The sequence below is a fragment of the Eleutherodactylus coqui genome, chromosome 8 (assembly GCF_035609145.1).
Source record: "Eleutherodactylus coqui strain aEleCoq1 chromosome 8, aEleCoq1.hap1, whole genome shotgun sequence".
Lineage (NCBI taxonomy): Eukaryota > Metazoa > Chordata > Amphibia > Anura > Eleutherodactylidae > Eleutherodactylus > Eleutherodactylus coqui.
This window is the reverse complement of record NC_089844.1, coordinates 62,504,236-62,523,308: the sequence shown is the minus strand read 5'-3', so window position 1 is coordinate 62,523,308 and position 19,073 is coordinate 62,504,236. Positions and strand designations below refer to the sequence as shown.

General features: G+C 45.9%; 2 long non-coding RNA genes across 2 annotated transcripts; both read right to left on the bottom strand.

Annotated features, from left to right (window-relative positions):
- Window positions 1–465: 465 nt before the first annotated feature.
- Window positions 466–3,397, bottom strand: LOC136576448 (uncharacterized). The gene is made up of 2 exons (XR_010786369.1): window positions 3,221–3,397; window positions 466–1,010 (listed from the first exon to the last, which is right to left on the bottom strand). It is a non-coding gene; the product is annotated as an uncharacterized lncRNA (long non-coding RNA).
- A 12,106-nt stretch (window positions 3,398–15,503) lies between these two features.
- On the bottom strand, window positions 15,504–18,689 carry LOC136577487 (uncharacterized). Its single transcript, XR_010786492.1, has 3 exons — window positions 18,571–18,689; window positions 17,597–17,625; window positions 15,504–16,160 (listed from the first exon to the last, which is right to left on the bottom strand). It is a non-coding gene; the product is annotated as an uncharacterized lncRNA (long non-coding RNA).
- Window positions 18,690–19,073: the final 384 nt, after the last annotated feature.

Sequence of the window (19,073 nt, the reverse complement as noted above, 5' to 3'; positions counted from 1 at the left end):
TTTGCTTTCGATTTCTGTTATAAACCTTCATTAAAAAAGATTTTTAAAAAGTAAGAGGCTGAGGTTAGGATAGGCAGAGTTTGGGAGAGCTCGGTATAAAAGCAAGGTTCAAACCAGGAAGCAAGCGGAATACTAGAAGACCTTTATTTTGAACACTTCCGGTGAAGATGCCTTAAATTACCCAAGCAGAGCTGTGAACTGGAAAGCTGGGTGCATGCACTGAACCTTTAAGAGGTTGGGCTTGAGAAAGACTCTGTAATGTGAGTCGAAAAGTCGCTATTGTTTTTTGGAGGAAATAAAGTAATCCCAATGGGGGTTGAATTTGCACCTAATTTCCTGCCAGATACTTTTTCTTTATAAGTACACAAAAATCATCAGAAGTTTTGAACATAACTGTAAAGTACTTTTTGTCAGGAAATGTGCCATATTCAGCCAGCAAGTAGAAACATTGAGATGTCACAGTAATGACCACAAACATAAAAACATTTTATTAGAGTTCTTCCCATTTTATCACACATTTTTTTTCTTTGATTTATTATATCAGTGGTTATGTGGTTCAGGATCAACAAGGTCTCTAATTAGCCCTATTAGACCACGACGTCTGCGGTGATGTCGATGACGTCGTCTACGGTGCCTGCGTTGTTCGACGGGTTCAGGGTGTCCATGCTGAGGATGTCCAACTATTCCACAATGCCTGCATGAGTTCTGACATTCACATATTTGATGGTTTGCCGGCACATTTTGGCCCCCATTTGCTGAGGGATAGGAACTTGTTCTTGAGGTATAAGACTCAAAATTAGACTCTGCGTGTACACTGTATCCTTGAGATGGAGGAGCATATGGCAGATGACTGGATGATGAGAGAGCAGGATGGTTTTGACCATATGGTGATAATTCTTGTGGTGACTCACTATATGGTGGAGGAGCAGGTAAAGGCTGACCATAAGATGGTGGTGATAGGGCCATATCATATGGCGGAGGTAGAGATGATGGCTGTCCACTGGCCATTCCTGTAACAATACAAAGATATGAGCTTTGCAGTGTAAGCAAGTAAATGCCTACATATCAGAAAATCTGTAAACTTATTTATGCAGTCATATATTCAGAGCTCAGACATGAGTGACAACCTGTGATCCCAGAAAGTGACTACTGCTGGTTTAATCTTTCTGAGCTCTGATAATATACAGGAATGAAAAAAATCACATAAATGCAACTATAGCTGACAAAATGCTGCAAAAATGTAAAAACCATAAGAACAAAGTAATAAAAATGGACACATGTTCAAGTAAAGATAAAATATATGTATATGTATATATATATATATATATATATATATATATATATATATATATATATATATATATAGTAGGAGTGCAGTACACAAAATGGCATGCGGGGGGCTGTAGACAGGCATTCAGGCTATAAAAAAGACCTGTGGGTATGGCAAGAAGATAAGAGGATTAGTTCCTACCACACTCAGGTGGAAGTTGACAGCTCAGCAGAGCTGAAATGGCTGCAGGCCAGAGGTCCGTTGGGGACCAGTAAAGGCCCTCAGCCTGACAGGGAGGATGCCCCTAGACTCTCACCCTGGTGGGGTTTGGACAAAAACTTTGTTGCTGTTATGGCCTTGTGTGCGGTACATGGAACAAGTGCTGGCAGGTGCCAGATTTAAACAGAATCCAAGTCGCTGAGCTTTTATGCACGTGTAGTGCCCATTCACTTAGCTCAGGTAAAAGATTAATTTGCCTTTATTTTTCTGACTTCCGGTAAAAAACAAGGTGACACAACGAACCAGTAGCCCCTGGTGACCCCTGAGCTTTGGTGTACAACAGAACGCGAAAGAAACTGTAAACTTGGCAAGGTGCCAGCTATACCTTAGGTTCGTCTCATCCAAGACTGGCTTGCAGCAAACATTGTTCAGGAACCCCCAGTAGTAGCACTCACTTCCAGGGTCTGAAACTGACTGCATGGTCTTGCAGTTTTTTTAATGTCCCCGTAATGAGCTCAGTGTTTTTAGCTGAGCTCACAGAGACCCTCAAGTAAACTCTGGACTGGATCCCTACTCCACCCAGGCTATATGTGTGTGTACATATATATATATATATATATATATATATACACCGTATATACTCGAGTATTAGCCGACCCAAAAAGTGGTAAAACTTATTGACTCGAGTATAAGCCTAGCTATACTTGAGTTCATACTGGGTAAAGAAAAAATGCAATACTCACCTCCCAGCCGGCGTCTGTGTCCCCAGGATGATGGTCTCCCCGGCGGTGCGTCAAGCTGCTTGAGAATTCTCCTCACTGTCATCTCCCTGCTCGGCTTTGAATTCCCCCGCCATCACCGCTGTGTAAGTAAGCACTGTGATTGGATGGAGCACCAGCCAATCACAGCCGGCGCTCGATAAACCAGTCACAGCTCTTCAGTGATGTCATCCACTGAATGGCTGTGAATGATCAAACGCCAGTTGTCAATCCAATCACAGCGCTTACCTATACAACGCTGACGGTGCGGGAATTCAAAGCTGAGCATAGAGATGACAGCGGGGAGAATTCTCAAGCAGCTTGTTGCACCGCCAGGGACACAGACACAGGCTGGGAGGTGAGTATTGCAAGGATTTTATTTATTTATTTATTTTTTTTTTACCTTACTCAAGTATAAGTCAAGGGGGGCTTTTTCAGCATTAAAAAATGTGCTGAAAAACTAGGCTTATACTCGAGTATATATGATATATATATTGTATACACACACATATAAAAATATCACTCAGCCTGGCTTGAGTTCCACAAACTGTAGGGTATTAATATAAATGCAGAAAACAGCACATTATGTATGGTATTTAAGAATTATCTATGTATAATGCACTGACCATCTAATAAGAGCTGGCCATGAACAGCGTAAACACCAGACTAATTAAAAAAGAGAGGTAAAGCAGTTAAAAAGCACAATACAGTAGCCATACATATATATGTTCCAGAGTTCATCTGAGCTTTTCTTTAAGAAACCAGTTTATATACTTGAATGTATAAATAGAGCAATGATGCTAAATTGTTGAATAACATACTCATAAAGCAATATGAAATTGATAGTTAGAATTCATACTAGTATACTAGACTAATAGTATTTTCCACTATTCATTATGTTAACCTAGATCGTGCAGCACAGAGAGAGGAGAAACTGTTTAGTGATAGACATGGACAGGCTGTGTGTACTTACCTTTTCTGGCTATAGCTGGGATTTCTTTCCCTTCGGTAGGTTAACTCTAGTACTATTTATAAGAAAACATAGAAATGGGAGGGAACTACTAAGGGTGGTGATAAGAAGCATATGACAGGTTTCCATTACAGCACTCATTGTTTTCACTTAGTAATTATGTACACATACTGCACTTTCCACTACGGTTGGAATTGCAAAATTTTAGCCCAGTGCTTTGCAAAATAACAGGTTCAGTTACATTCTAAAAGGTTTTGCTTGTCTGTAATCAGAAGAAAATGTCACATCTCGGACTTTTAAGGGGTTTTCCAGTTCTAAACTATTGATCAGAACCTATCATCAGCAATTCGCCAGAACCAGTCAGAGTCGCTATGTAAACGCAGCTCCGCACACAGTGTATAGCACATTGGGCAGGACAGTGACGGGATGTCCGAGTGCCGCCCGATAAGTTTTACAATGCCTGTGTGCATGTACCCTTAGATTTATTAGCTGTAATGTTGGTAGATGGTCTAATAAGGAGTTGTGCAGGAGGGATAGACAGTTGGCAAGCATCCGCTGGCGTATCCCGCATCGCTCGTGGGCATGAGCGATGCTGGATACGCATTTCCGAAATATGCATTTCCTTAACAGGAAATAATAGAAGGGCTGATATGATGGACCGTGTGGTCTTTTTCTGCTCCATCTTCCATGTTTCTGAGTGTCACATACACCCATATACTCGTACTATCTGTAAAGTAATGTCATATCTCTAAGTGCCGCTACATTTGTTTCCTGTGTATATTGCTTTACATTCACCGAGACTGACCGTGGTCTTAATGTTTTCAGACACCCTCCATGGGGGGATGATCTCGCCTGAACGCAGATTGTGACTTCTGGAATATTGCTAGACTTCCCAGGTGTTTTTGTGCAATGGTGACATCATTTTGGTTGGCACCCTAGCACTTGGTGAGTATGCCTCACTTCCTTTACCTACTATTGCACATTCAATATATGGGCGCTGTCCATTTTTTAATCTGTTAATTTCCAACCTTTGCACTCAACCAGTGGAAACTTCACTTCATATCTCGACCTAATCCACACCTACATGTAGTGACGCTCTAGCAGCCTGAGATAGGGCCGTCTTAATACCACTGACAAAATATCCTCAGTATATAAAATTATTACAGCTCTAATGCTGGACCTCCACATCTGCACAATTACTGCAGACCATGTTAACACAGATTTAAATCCTCGGGATTTCCCCATAGCAAGGGACTAGAGATGAGCGAACGTACTCGTCCGAGCTTGATACTCGTTCGAGTATTAGCGTGTTCGAGATGCTCGTTACTCGTAACGAGCACCACGCGATGTTCGGGTTACTTTCACTTTCCTCTCTGAGACGTTAGCGCGCTTTTCTGGCCAATTGAAAGACAGGGAAGGCATTACAACTTCCCCCTGCGACGTTCAAGCCCTATACCACCCCCCTGCTGTGAGTGGCTGGCGAGATCAGGTGTCACCCGAGTATATAAATCGGCCCCTCCCGCGGCTTGCCTCAGATGCGTTGTGACTTAGCTGAGGGAAAGTGCTATCGTGCTGGAGCTGCTGTAGGGAGAGTGTTAGGAGTTAGTGTAGGCTTCAAGAACCCCAACGGTCCTTCTTAGGGCCACATCTAACCGTGTGCAGTACTGTGGAGGCTGCTTTTAGCAGTGTTGCACTTTTTTTTTTTTTTGCTATATCGGCCGTGCAGAGCATTGCGCCCTGCAGTAGTAGTCCAGGGACAGAAGTGTGGAGGCAGGGAGAGTGTTAGGAGTTAGTGTAGGCTTCAAGAACCCCAACGGTCCTTCTTAGGGCCACATCTAACCGTGTGCAGTACTGTGGAGGCTGCTTTTAGCAGTGTTGCACTTTTTTTTTTTTTGCTATATCGGCCGTGCAGAGCATTGCGCCCTGCAGTAATACTCCAGGGATAGAATTGTGTAGGCAGGGCCAGAAGACATATATATAGATTGAATATACGCAGTGGTCCTTTTGAAAAAAATATTTGGAAAAAATCTATTTGGCCTGCCTGTCACTCTGCTCAGTGTTCTGGGTCCGTGTCTGCTGGGGGTAGTAGTTCTCCAAATAAATACGCAGCCAGCTAAGTGTTACAGCAGGCTTGCGCCAAATTATTTCCTGGCTCTGGAATCACCGGTCTGTTGCAGTTAATAACAGTGCAACACTGCAGTTCCGTGACACACACATCAGGGACAGAATTGTGTAGGCAGGGCCAGAAGACATATTATAGATTGAATATACGCAGTGGTCCTTTTGAAAAAAATATTGGAAAAAAATCTATTTGGCCTGCCTGTCACTCTGCTCAGTGTTCTGGGTCCGTGTCTGCTGGGGGTAGTATTTCTCCAAATAAATATGCAGCCAGCTAAGTGTTACAGCAGGCTTGCGCCAAATTATTTCCTGGCTCTGAAATCACCGGTCTGTTGCAGTTAATAACACTGCAACACTGCAGTTCCGTGACACACTGCAGGGACAGAATTGTGTAGGCAAGGCCAGAAGACATATTATAGATTGAATATACGCAGTGGTCCTTTTGAAAAAAATATTGGAAAAAAATCTATTTGGCCTGCCTGTCACTCTGCTCAGTGTTCTTGGTCCGTGTCTGCTGGGGGTAGTAGTTCTCCAAATAAATACGCAGCCAGCTAAGTGTTACAGCAGGCTTGCGCCAAATTATTTCCTGGCTCTGGAATCACCGGTCTGTTGCAGTTAATAACAGTGCAACACTGCAGTTCCGTGACACACACATCAGGGACAGAATTGTGTAGGCAGGGCCAGAAGACATATTATAGATTGAATATACGCAGTGGTCCTTTTGAAAAAAATATTGGAAAAAAATCTATTTGGCCTGCCTGTCACTCTGCTCAGTGCTCTGGGTCCGTGTCTGCTGGGGGTAGAATTTCTCCAAATAAATACGCAGCCAGCTGAGTGTTACAGCAGGCTTGCGCCAAATTATTTCCTGGCGTTCCGTAAGCGAACTCAGCCTCCAACCACAGGCCAATAAGCGGCACATTTAATTACAGTGTTGTGTTTCTGCATTCCTGGTAATACAGCATGCTGAGGGGTAGGGGTAGGCCTAGAGGACGTGGGCGCGGCCGAGGACGCGGAGGCCCTAGTCCGGGTGTGGGCACAGGCCGAGCTCCTGATCCAGGTGTATCGCAGCCGACTGCTGCGGGATTAGGAGAGAGGCACGTTTCTGGCGTCCCCACATTCATAGCACATTTAATGGGTCCACGCGGTAGACCTTTATTAGAAAATGAGCAGTGTGAGCAGGTCCTGTCGTGGATGGCAGAAAGTGCTTCCAGCAACCTATCGTCCACCCAGAGTTCTGCGCCGTCCACTGCTGCAACTCAGAATCCTCTGGCTGCTGCTCCTCCTTCCTCCCAGCCTCCTCACTCCATGAAAATGAGACATTCTGAGGAGCGGGCAGACTCCCAGGAACTGTTCTCGGGCCCCTGCTCAGATTGGGCAGCAGTGGTTTCTCTCCCACCAGAGGAGTTTATCGTGACTGATGCCCAACCATTCGAAAGTTCCCGGGGTCCGGGGGATGAGGCTGGGGACTTCCAGCAACTGTCTCAAGACCTTTCAGTGGGTGAGGAGGACGATGACGATGAGACACAGTTGTCTATCAGTGAGGTAGTAGTAAGGGCATTAAGTCCGAGGGAGGAGCGCACCGAGGATTCTGAGGAAGAGCAGCAGGACGATGAGGTGACTGACCCCACCTGGTTTGCTACGCCTACTGAGGACAGGTCTTCAGAGGGGGAGGCAACGGCAGCAGCAGGGCAGGTTGCAAGAGGCAGTGCGGTGTCCAGGGGTAGAGGCAGGGCCAGACCGAATAATCCACCAACTGTTTCCCAAAGCACCCCCTCGCGCCATGCCACCCTGCAGAGGCCGAGGTGCTCAAAGGTCTGGCAGTTTTTCACTGAGAGTGCAGACGACCGACGAACAGTGGTGTGCAACCTTTGTCGCGCCAAGATCAGCCGGGGAGCCACCACCAGCAGCCTCACCACCACCAGCATGCGCAGACATATGATGGCCAAGCACCCCACAAGGTGGGACGAAGGCCGTTCACCGCCTCCGGTTTGCACCGCTGCCTCTCCCCCTGTGCCCCAACCTGCCACTGAGATCCAACCCCCCTCTGAGGACACACGCACTACCGTCTCCTGGCCTGCACCCACACCCTCACCTCCGCTGTCCTTGGCCCCATCCAGCAATGTCTGTCAGTGCAGCGTCCAGCCGTCGCTAGCGCAAGTGTTTGAGCGCAAGCGCAAGTACGCCGCCACGCACCCGCACGCTCAAGCGTTAAACGTGCACGTAGCCAAATTTATCAGCCTGGAGATGCTGCCGTATAGGGTTGTGGAAACGGAGTCCTTCAAAAGTATGATGGCGGCGGCGGCCCCGCGCTACTCAGTTCCCAGTCGCCACTACTTTTCCCGATGTGCTGTCCCAGCCCTGCACGACCACGTCTCCCGCAACATTGTACGCGCCCTCACCAACGTGGTTACTGCCAAGGTCCACTTAACAACGGACACGTGGACAAGCACAGGCGGGCTGGGCCACTATATCTCCCTGACGGCACATTGGGTGAATTTAGTGGAGGCTGGGACAGAGTCAGAGCCTGGGACCGCTCACGTCCTACCCAACCCCAGTATTGCGGGCCACAGCTCGGTGGTGGTACCTGCGGCAGTGTATATTTCCTCCACTAAACCACCCTCCTCCTTCTCCTCCTCCAACGCAACCTCTGTCTCGCAATCAAGATGTGTCAGCAGCACGTCGGCAGCAGTCGGTGTCGCGCGTCGTGGCAGCACAGCGGTGGACAAGCGTCAACAGGCCGTGCTGAAACTACTCAGCTTAGGAGATAGGAGGCACACGGCCCACGAACTGCTGCAGGGTCTGACAGAGCAGACCGACCGCTGGCTTGCGCCGCTGAGCCTCCAACCGGGCATGGTCGTGTGTGACAACGGCCGTAACCTGGTGGCGGCTCTGCAGCTCGGCAGCCTCACGCACGTGCCATGCCTGGCCCACATCTTTAATTTGGTGGTTCAGCGCTTTCTGAAAAGCTACCCACGCTTGTCAGACCTGCTCGGAAAGGTGCGCCGGCTCTGCGCACATTTCCGCAAGTCCCTCACGGACGCTGCCACCCTGCGCACCCTGCAACATCGGTTTAATCTGCCAGTGCACCGACTGCTGTGCGACGTGCCCACACGGTGGAACTCTACGCTCCACATGTTGGCCAGGCTCTATGAGCAGCGTAGAGCTATAGTGGAATACCAACTCCAACATGGGCGGCGCAGTGGGAGTCAGCCTCCTTAATTATTTTCAGAAGAGTGGGCCTGGTTGGCAGACATCTGCCAGGTCCTTCGAAACTTTGAGGAGTCTACCCAGGTGGTGAGCGGCGATGCTGCAATCATTAGCGTCACCATTCCTCTTTTATGCCTCTTGAGAAGTTCCCTGCAAAGCATAAAGGCAGACGCTTTGCACTCGGAAACAGAGCCGGGGGAAGACAGTATGTCGCTGGATAGTCAGAGCACCCTCCTGTCTATATCTCAGCGCGGTGAGGAGGAGGAGGAGGAGGAGGAAGATGAGGAGGAGGGGGAAGACACAGCTTGGCCCACTGGTGAGGGTACACATGCTGCTGGCCTGTCATCCTTTCAGCGTGTATGGCCTGAGGAGGAGGAGGAGGAGGAGGATCCTGAAAGTGATCTTCCTAGTGAGGACAGCCATGTGTTGCGTACAGGTACCCTGGCACACATGGCTGACTTCATGTTAGGATGCCTTTCTCGTGACCCTCGCGTTACACGCATTCTGGCCACTACGGATTACTGGGTGTACACACTGCTCGACCCACGGTATAAGGAGAACCTTTCCACTCTCATACCCGAAGAGGAAAGGGGTTCGAGAGTGTTGCTATACCACAGGACCCTGGCGGACAAACTGATGGTAAAGTTCCCATCCGACAGCGCTAGTGGCCGAAGGCGCAGTTCCGAGGGCCAGGTAGCAGGGGAGGCGCGGAGATCAGGCAGCATGTACAGCACAGGCAGGCCAACACTCTTTAAGGCCCTTGACAGCTTTATGGCTCCCCAGCAAGGCTGTGTCACCGCTCCCCAGTCACGGCTGAGTCGGCGTGAGCACTGTAAAAGGATGGTGAGGGAGTACGTAGCCGATCGCACGACCGTCCTCCGTGACGCCTCTGCCCCCTACAACTACTGGGTGTCGAAGCTGGACACGTGGCCTGAACTCGCGCTGTATGCCCTGGAGGTGCTTGCTTGTCCTGCGGCTAGCGTCTTGTCAGAGAGGGTGTTTAGTGCGGCTGGGGGAATCATCACAGATAAGCGTACCCGCCTGTCAACCGACAGTGCCGACAGGCTAACACTCATCAAGATGAACAAAGCCTGGATTTCCCCAGACTTCTCTTCTCCACCAGCGGACAGCAGCGATACCTAAGCAATAGGTAGGCTGCACCCGCGGATGGAAGCATCGTTCTGTATCCCCATCAAAAACGGGGACCTTTTCGCTTCATCAATCTGTGTATAATATTCCTCCTCCTCCTCCTGCTCCTCCTCCTGAAACCTCACATAATCACGCCGAACGGGCAATTTTTCTTAGGCCCACAAGGCTCAGTCATATAATTTTTCTAAACAATTTTTATACGTTTCAATGCTCATTGAAGCGTTCAAACTTTCACCTCCACCAATTTTTATTTTAACTGGGCTGCCTCCTGGCCTAGTTATCAATTAAGCCACATTAACCAAAGCGATTAATGGGTTTCACCTGCCCTCTTGGTTGGCCATGGCCAATTTTTCTGATGTACATTAGTACTGTTGATACAGCAATTTTTGTGGGCCCTCGCCTACAGTGTAATCAAATGAATTTTTAGCCCACCTGCATTACAGCTGACATTACATCAGCTGTGTTGGGCAATGCAATGGGATACTTTTATGTACCGCCGGTGGGTTCCAGGGAGCCACCCATGCTGTGGGTCCACAGGGAGTTGTAAATGCATCTGTTTCCACTTCTAAAGAACCCCAGTCTGACTGGGGCATGCAGTGTGGGCCGAAGCCCACCTGCATTAAACATGACATTACTACCTCAGCTGTGATGGGCAATGCAATGGGATATTTTTATGTACCGCCGGTGGGTTCCAGGGAGCCACCCATGCTGTGGGTCCACAGGGAGTTGTAAATGCATCTGTTTCCACTTCTAAAGAACCCCAGTCTGACTGGGGCATGCAGTGTGGGCCGAAGCCCACCTGCATTAAACATGACATTACTACCTCAGCTGTGATGGGCAATGCAATGGGATATTTTTATGTACCGCCGGTGGCTTCCTGGCACCCACCCATGCTGTGGGTCCACAGGGAGTTGTAAATGCATCTGTTTCCACTTCTAAGGAACCCCAGTCTGACTGGGGCATGCAGTGTGGGCCGAAGCCCACCTGCATTAAACATGACATTACTACCTCAGCTGTGATGGGCAATGCAATGGGATATTTTTATGTACCGCCGGTGGGTTCCAGGGAGCCACCCATGCTGTGGGTCCACAGGGAGTTGTAAATGCATCTGTTTCCACTTCTAAAGAACCCCAGTCTGACTGGGGCATGCAGTGTGGGCCGAAGCCCACCTGCATTAAACATGACATTACTACCTCAGCTGTGTTGGGCAATGCAATGGGATATATTTATGTACCGCCGGTGGCTTCCTGGCACCCACCCATGCTGTGGGTCCACAGGGAGTTGTAAATGCATCTGTTTCCACTTCTAAAGAACCCCAGTCTGACTGGGGCATGCAGTGTGGGCCAAAGCCCACCTGCATTAAACATGACATTACTACCTCAGCTGTGATGGGCAATGCAATGGGATATATTTATGTACCGCTGGTGGCTTCCTGGCACCCACCCATGCTGTGGGTCCACAGGGAGTTGTAAATGCATCTGTTTCCACTTCTAAAGAACCCCAGTCTGACTGGGGCATGCAGTGTGGGCCGAAGCCCACCTGCATTAAACATGACATTACTACCTCAGCTGTGATGGGCACTGCAATGGGATATTTTTATGTACCGCCGGTGGCTTCCTGGCACCCACCCATGCTGTGGGTGCACACAGAATTCCCATTGCGGAGTTGTACCTGCCTGTGACTATTTATAAAAAAACGCGGTCTGACTGGGGCGTGCAGACACCTTGACAGAATGAATAGTGTGTGGCACATAGGTTCCCCATTGCTATGCCCACGTGTGCAGCTCCAGATGGAGGTGGCACGGGATTGGATTTCTCATTGCTTCTGTACAGCATTGTGGGCTATCGCCCCGCCCCTTTTAAAGAGGGTCGCTGCCTAGCCGTGCCAACCCTCTGCAGTGTGTGCCTGCTTTTCCTGTGGCAGACGCACTTATAGATAGACATGAGGGTGGCGTGGCATGAGGGCAGCTGAAGGCTGGGCAGGGACAGTTTGGTGTGCGCTGTGGACACTGGGTCGTGCGGGGGTGGGGGGGTGGTTGGTCAGCATGTAACCCAGGAGAAGTGGCAGCGGAGTGTCATGCAGGCAGTGATTGTGCTTTGTTGGAGGTAGTGTGGTGCTTAGCTAAGGTATGCATTGCTAATGAGGGCTTTTCAGATGTTAAAGTTGTTGGGGGGGGGCCCACTCTTGCTGCTATTGTGGCTTAATTGTGGGACCTGGGAACTTGAGATGCGGCCCAACATGTAGCCCCTCGCCTGCCCTATCTGTTTCTGTGTTGTTCCCATCACTTTCTTGAATTGCCCCGATTTTCACAAATGAAAACCTTAGCGAGCATTGGCGATATACAAAAATGCTCGAGTCGCCCATTGACTTCAATGGGGTTCGTTACTCGAAACGAACCCTCGAGCATCGCGAAAAATTCATCTCGAGTAACGAGCACCCGAGCATTTTGGTGCTCGCTCATCTCTACAAGGGACAGAGAGCGGAGCAATGGGGGATTAACCCTTTGTCCCACTCCATCTCTCCGTGCTATGGGGAAAGCCTTATCCAAGCGCAGCAGCATGTAAGACGGCACATGTCCTTTATTCCTCCATGTCTGTCTGGATCATCTAATAAAGACTGAAAACTTTTCACCCAACGCTGCACATTTTCCTGTGCATCAGCTGTGGTTTCCAGCCAGTCCGTGCATGGGAGCGAGTGCAGAGGAGCTTGTTTCTGGTTTGCTTTTTTCCTGTCGTTCAAACGAATGGGTTCATTGTCCATCGAAGTTCCCTAAAGGATATAACTAGTGATGAGCGAGCATACTCACTAAGGGCAATTGCTCGAGCGAGCATTGCCCTTAGCCAGTACCTGCCTGCTTGAGACAAAAGGTTCGGGTGCCGGCGGGGGGCAGGGAGCTGCGGGGGAGAGCGGGGCGGAACGGAGGGGAGATCTCTCTCTCCCCCCGCTCCACCCTGCTGACTGCCGCTACTCACCGCTCCCCCGCGCCGACACCTGAACCTTTTGTCTCGAGAGGGCAGGTACTCGACTCGCTAAGGGCAATGCTCGCTCGAGCAACCGCCCTTAGCGAGTATACTCGCTCATCTCTAGATATAACTGCAGACCGTGCTGCAAAATGCAGAGTAGAGTTCAACCTCCTCACTCATTTCTCATGTTCATGCTGTAGATAAAAACAGATAAATTAGACTGCTAAAATATCATTTAAGTCAATCAAGCAACATAACTGGTTCATGCATACATTTACTGTAGCAAATACTGAATCATGCGAAAGAAAAGCAGCTTCCTTAGGTATGCTAAGAACAAAACACAAGGATATATATAGACAAACAAAAAATAATTTTTTTTAAGTATGTATTTCTGTCTATTTGTTTTGCTCTACTTGTGGGGACATTGATTTGAGCATGCACAGCAACATTATGGAGATCTCAGACCAAATAAGAATCAGATGAACACCATGCAAAAGGGAAAATTGGAAAAGCATATAGGATACATGCTTTATATACTGGTGAAAAATAGTACCATTCCTCATGTTCACAAATGGCCGCTTAGTCTGAAAAGTTTAAGTCTTCATTATTGTTAAAATACTGTAATTCTGAATCTATTGTTCAGAGGTGTAACATGAAGCTCCTGCACACCAAAGTAAAATCTGTAGCAGATTCCCCACCTATCATGTGCAATTTATCAGATTGGTGTATTCTTATGTTGCAGAGACATTTTTGGGCCCGCTCAGGCACTTGGACCCGGAAGCAACTGCTACCTCCACACCACCTATTGCTATCCACTGATAACAATGACCGAGTTCTCCAGGATTACAATATTGATAGTTTGTCTTTAGGATAATCCATCAGTATTTGATTGGTGGGGATTAGAGATGAGCAAGCATACTCGCTAAGGGCAATTACTCGAGCGAGTATTGCCCTTAGTGAGTACCTGACCGCTCGGAAGAAAAGATTCGGGTGCCGGTGGGGGGCGGGCGGGAGAGCAGGGGGGGAATGGAGGGGAGATCTCTCACACGGGTACAGCGGCTTGTCTGTATAGGTGACTGAGCTTGATACTGTCAGTTGTCTCTCTCACTTGAACTGACCTGACCTCCACTACCAGACATAGACACTTGTACAGATAAGTGGCTAAAGATGCTAAGGATAGGCTATCAATGTAAGTCCCAGAAAATCCCTTCAATCATTTTATATCGGAAGTAATACCTTAGAATTGTTTTAGACAACACAATCTCATTTGCATGAGTGAATGAGCTGGTGACGTCATCGCTAGCTCGTTCGCGGTCCAGCAGCCTGTTTAGACAGGCAGATTCATTGTTGACTTGTTCATCGAGAATCGTTCACTTCTTGTTCAGTGTTTCATATTCGCTACATGAAATGCTGAACGAGAAGTGGTTAAATAGACAAGTGAACGGACCAACGATGATGCTTATGCCTGCAGAAACTGAGCGTCAAACAAGAAGCAAATGATTCTCATTTGTCATTCACTTGTTGGCTCGCGTTTAGACTGAAAGATTATCGTTCACTTTTGTTCATTTGAACGATTTTTTTGAACAATAGTCGTTCCGCCTAGAAGCAGCTTAAGTTATAGCAATTACTGGCATAGAAGAGATTGGTCAGTACTGTTGTATGTTGCCTCCACCGGAAGCTAGGGGTGTGATAGCTGTTAGCAGGAGTGAACGCCCCTGTCATGCCCCTAGATGCTGATTGTGAGACAAGATACAGCAGTAATGCCCAGGGGAGCAACCAGCACACTCTGTATTCCGACACAGTGACAGCGTTGCAAGGCGGATGGGAACGGTGAGCGGCTGCAACTCATCAAGCTAATGGCGGCAGCGGTGCTCGGAGAGCCAGTCGGGCCCTCCGTCCAGGGGAGCACACAGGGAACGGCCACAGCTGGGCGCCTTTCTGATCATGTTGCAGGCACAGTGGAAGTTGACAGCGGGGGACCTTGCAGCGTGTCCGGCGTGGAGGGACAATATTATTTTCCTGCCTGCCATCCCATATGTCTTTCTGAAGGTCAGACAAGAAAACTCGGGACCGCTGTCACTGTTCCCTGCATGCTGCCATGGTACTTACCTTTCGGTGCATGAATCCCATTTCGGTGCTCTCACTTTTCTCCCTGCTTCACCGAACACCAACCCTGTTTGGCTGTCTGGAGCAAGGACTGAGCTTTGCCTTGCAGGGAGAGTTAGGGTTAGGGTTAGTTTAACTGTTAGGCTTACATTATTAGCTGTAAATACTTCCATGTGAGAGCAGGACAGCATTCGCATGGAAGCATTTACAGCTAATAATGTAAGCCTAACCCTCCATCCAATGCAGGCAGCCAATCAGTATCTTGTGGGTGTACACTGGGCAGATACAGCCCATCACTAGGTCTCCAGCCACACTTGTGGTGGAGACAAGATACAACAGTACCAGATGGGTCTCCCTAAATACCCTCTATTAGACAGAGCAGAGCACCGAGAAAAAAAGTTCTGCCCAAAGAGGTTGTAGTAAGCCATTATTTATTATTTAATAGTATATTATAAAAATATGAAAGCAGTCATGTTAATGAGGTTAATATAACCAAATCAGTTTCAAGTAAATCTTGTCATTTAGGGAAACAAACTGTAACACCATATTTTGTATCATGCTGTATTTACAGTCTCTTTAGATGTTACTGGAGAATCCTTGTACTATTTTCAAATCTATGTCCCACATCAAAGCAAATAGTACACAAAAACTCATCTGAGTTTTTGAACATACCGTAACTGCAAAGTATTGTATGTCTGTAAATGTGCCGCATTCAGTAAGCATATAGAAACCTTGTCCAAACATTAACTATTAACATAAATTGTTTATTATAACACATTTAATCACATACATTCTCATTTATCTTTTCTTTGGTTTATTGTGTCAGTCCTCATGTGAATTGTGATGGGAACGGTGTCTAAATAGACCTAGAAGACCATGATGTCTATGGTGATCATGATGATGGCGCTCATGTTGTTCATTGTGTTCATGATGTCCATGTTGTTCAGAGTCATGGTGTCTGTGGTGTTCATGAGGGTCATGATGTCCATGGTGTTCACGAGGGTCATGGTGTCCATGGTGTTCATGAGAGTCATGATGTCCATGGTGTTCAGGAGAATCGTGGTGTCCATGCAGAATACGTCCAATAATTCCATGATGCCTATGTGAATCTTGAGATTCATAAAATTCATGGTTTGTCTGCATATTTCGGCCTCCATTTAATGAAGTATTGGTACTTGGTCTTGAGTAACGAGACCCAATATTAGACTCTGCTGGTACATTGTATCCTTGACCTATAGGCGCATGTGGCAAGTGACTATATGAGGAATGAGCAGAATAGTTCTGACCATATGCTGATTCACTATATGATGGAGGCTCAGGTTGAGGCTGACCATGAGCTGGTGTAGATACGACCATACCATATGGTGGAGGTGCATATTCTGGCTGTCCACTGGCCATTCCTGTAGTAATACATGGGTATGAGTATTGCAGTATAAGCAAGTAAATACTGACATTGCATATATACATTTTTAGAATTAATGATGTCATATATGCAGAGCTCCGGCATCAGTGACAACCTATGACTTCAAAAAGAGATTACTGATAATTTTCTTATAGGGGTAAAATTCATACAGTGATCAGAGAATGAAAGGTACATTTGCAAGACAATTTGAATAAATCAGATAATTGCCCAGTCTAATTGCACAAGAGTCAACGATTAACTATTAAAATATTATTTATTGCTGATGAAAACTGATCGTCCTTTCATAGCTTATTATTATCACCTATTGAATTGTTATTTTGTATACTGCAAACTTATTCCGCAGCACTTTTCAGGTAAATTTATTACCCCCAGCAAGCTGGGTCCTCATTTTACCGACCTCTGAAGGATGAGTCAACCTTGAGCCGGTTACCTGAACCATGCAGAGATTGGACTTGCAACCTTCAGGTCATGAGCAAGAGCTTAGGACTGTATACTGCTGCCTTAACCCTCTGCGTCACACAAAGCCACTGTAACTGGGTTTCTTCCAACTAGGCCTGCTGCATTGTATGACTAGTTTGATAGAATATGCTAACAAATCACTATAAATATCTAACAGGATGTAACATCTTTATGTATCATTTCTTTTCACATTGCATCCTCTCTGCTAAAAAAAAAAAAAAAGCTACTGTATATAGTAAAAATTCAGTTCGAATATAGGTACGTGTTTCTTTCTGATCTCGTCAATGTCCTAAAAAAATTTGTATACTATATATACTTTTTTATTTAGAAATTGCCCAAGAAAGAGTGAGTCATAAGAGGAAATGTCTGATATACCAAAAGCTACTGTACCTCCTCCAACCACACCATAGATATGCATGTTCAGTAGATAATACATATATACTTAGTAGGCAAGAACCAAGATAAGGTGCTGAGAAACATTTCTGATAGCATCTAACAAGGGATCAGAAATGCATTAACCTGTGAGCAGCAGATCCTTGACCATAATCTAATGTGTATGCTGGCACAATTTTTCTGAATTCTCATAATGAAGTACTAGACAAGAAGAAAGGGTGGTTTCCCATCCGCGGCAGGGATTACGTTTCCTGTTCCATTCGGAGAGCAGGAAAGGGGAATCCCTGTGGCCGAACAGTTCCGTTTCTGGACCCCATTGACTATAATGGGGTCTGACCGCTTTCTGCCCTGTTGCCCAGTTTTTGGCTTTTCTTCCTATATTTTCAGCCAGATCTGTGATCGAACCTCTGGCTGGAGGTTCCGATGCAGATGTGAGGCTGCCCTCACATAAATGATTGTTATACTGTACCTAGCAAAACACTGCAAAAATATAAAAAACTATATTAATAATATAATAATAAAATATAAATTTTCTAATTATGCTATATAAAGATTACTGACCTTGTCTTGCGTTCCACATTCTGTAGAGTCTTAAAATAAATTTAAAAAAATACAAATTAATGATCTGTTTATTAATCTATGTAAAATGCAGATTACATTGAAATATATTATATATTATACTGCAGTACTGAAGAAATTCTGTATATTGTATAAGCGATCAGATGATCGCAACTTTAAATCCACTATGAGGATGTAGAAAAGTAAAGTTTTTTGTTTTTTTTAATTATTGCAAAAAAAATAAAAAAATTTAAAATTCAAACCCCACTATTCCCATAATAAAATATAAAAAAAAAAAGAAAAATAAACATATTATCTGTATCATTCTGTCTATAAGTCCAATCGATTAAAATAACACATTATTTATCCTGCATGATGATTAACATAAGAAAAAAATGCACAATGACAGAATTGTACTTTTTTTGGTCATCCTGTCTCAGGAGAAAAAATGAATAAAAAGCGATCAAAAAATTGTATGTGCCCAGTATGGTACTAATAGAAACTACAGGACATCCTGCAAAAAAGAAGTCTTCACATACCCCAAATGAAGAAAAAAAATGTAAAAGTTCTGGTCGTTAGAAGATCGTGACAAAAAGTATGTACCATGCATGTCATAAAAACCAGATCCCAAAAATGATGCAATTTTGTTTTGTTTGGTTTTTTTGGTTCATTTCACCCCCCTTAAAAAAATTGTAAACTTTTTTGATACAATATATGGTACCATTGAAAAATACAACTCATCCCATCACAAAGAAGTCATCATGTAGCTATGTCAGCAGAAAAACAAAAAATAACTCATTTTGTGAAAGTGGAGAGTTAAAAACAAGTAGAAACAGGCTGTGGTATTAAGAGGTTAATGACTAATAAAGTATTTTTCTCGTCACAAATTCACTGTTCATTATGTTAACCTTTATTGTGTAGCACAGGAAGATGAGGACGTGGCTAGTACTAGACATGCAGAGGCCATATGTACTTACTTTTCCTGGCTGTAGCTGGGATTTCTTTCCCTTGACTAGGTGAACTCTAGTAATATTTATAAGAAAGTACAGTGGGGAGGGAATTATTATGGATGGTGATAAGAAGCATACGACAGGTTTCCATTACGGCATTCATGACATTGTTTGTTCTCGCTTAGTAATTGTGTACACATACTGCCCTTTCTAAGCTTCCAATCAAAAATTTACTTACAGTACAAAGGAAATTGTGAAATTTTAGCTCGGAGCTTTACAATATAACCGGTTCAGTTACATTTTCAGAGTTTTGTTGGTCTCTAATGGGATACACAAGTAGTTTTGCAACTCTAAGCTACTAATGACCTCTCAGCAAGATAGGTCATCAATAGTTGATTGGTGGGGGTACGACACTTGGTGTGGTGACCAGATGCCACTCGGGACCTGACCTAAGGCCCGCACTGAGGAGCTGGAAGGGTTAAGTTGTCACTTGTCACAGTGGCTCTTACCAGACTCGTCCCCGGAGGGAC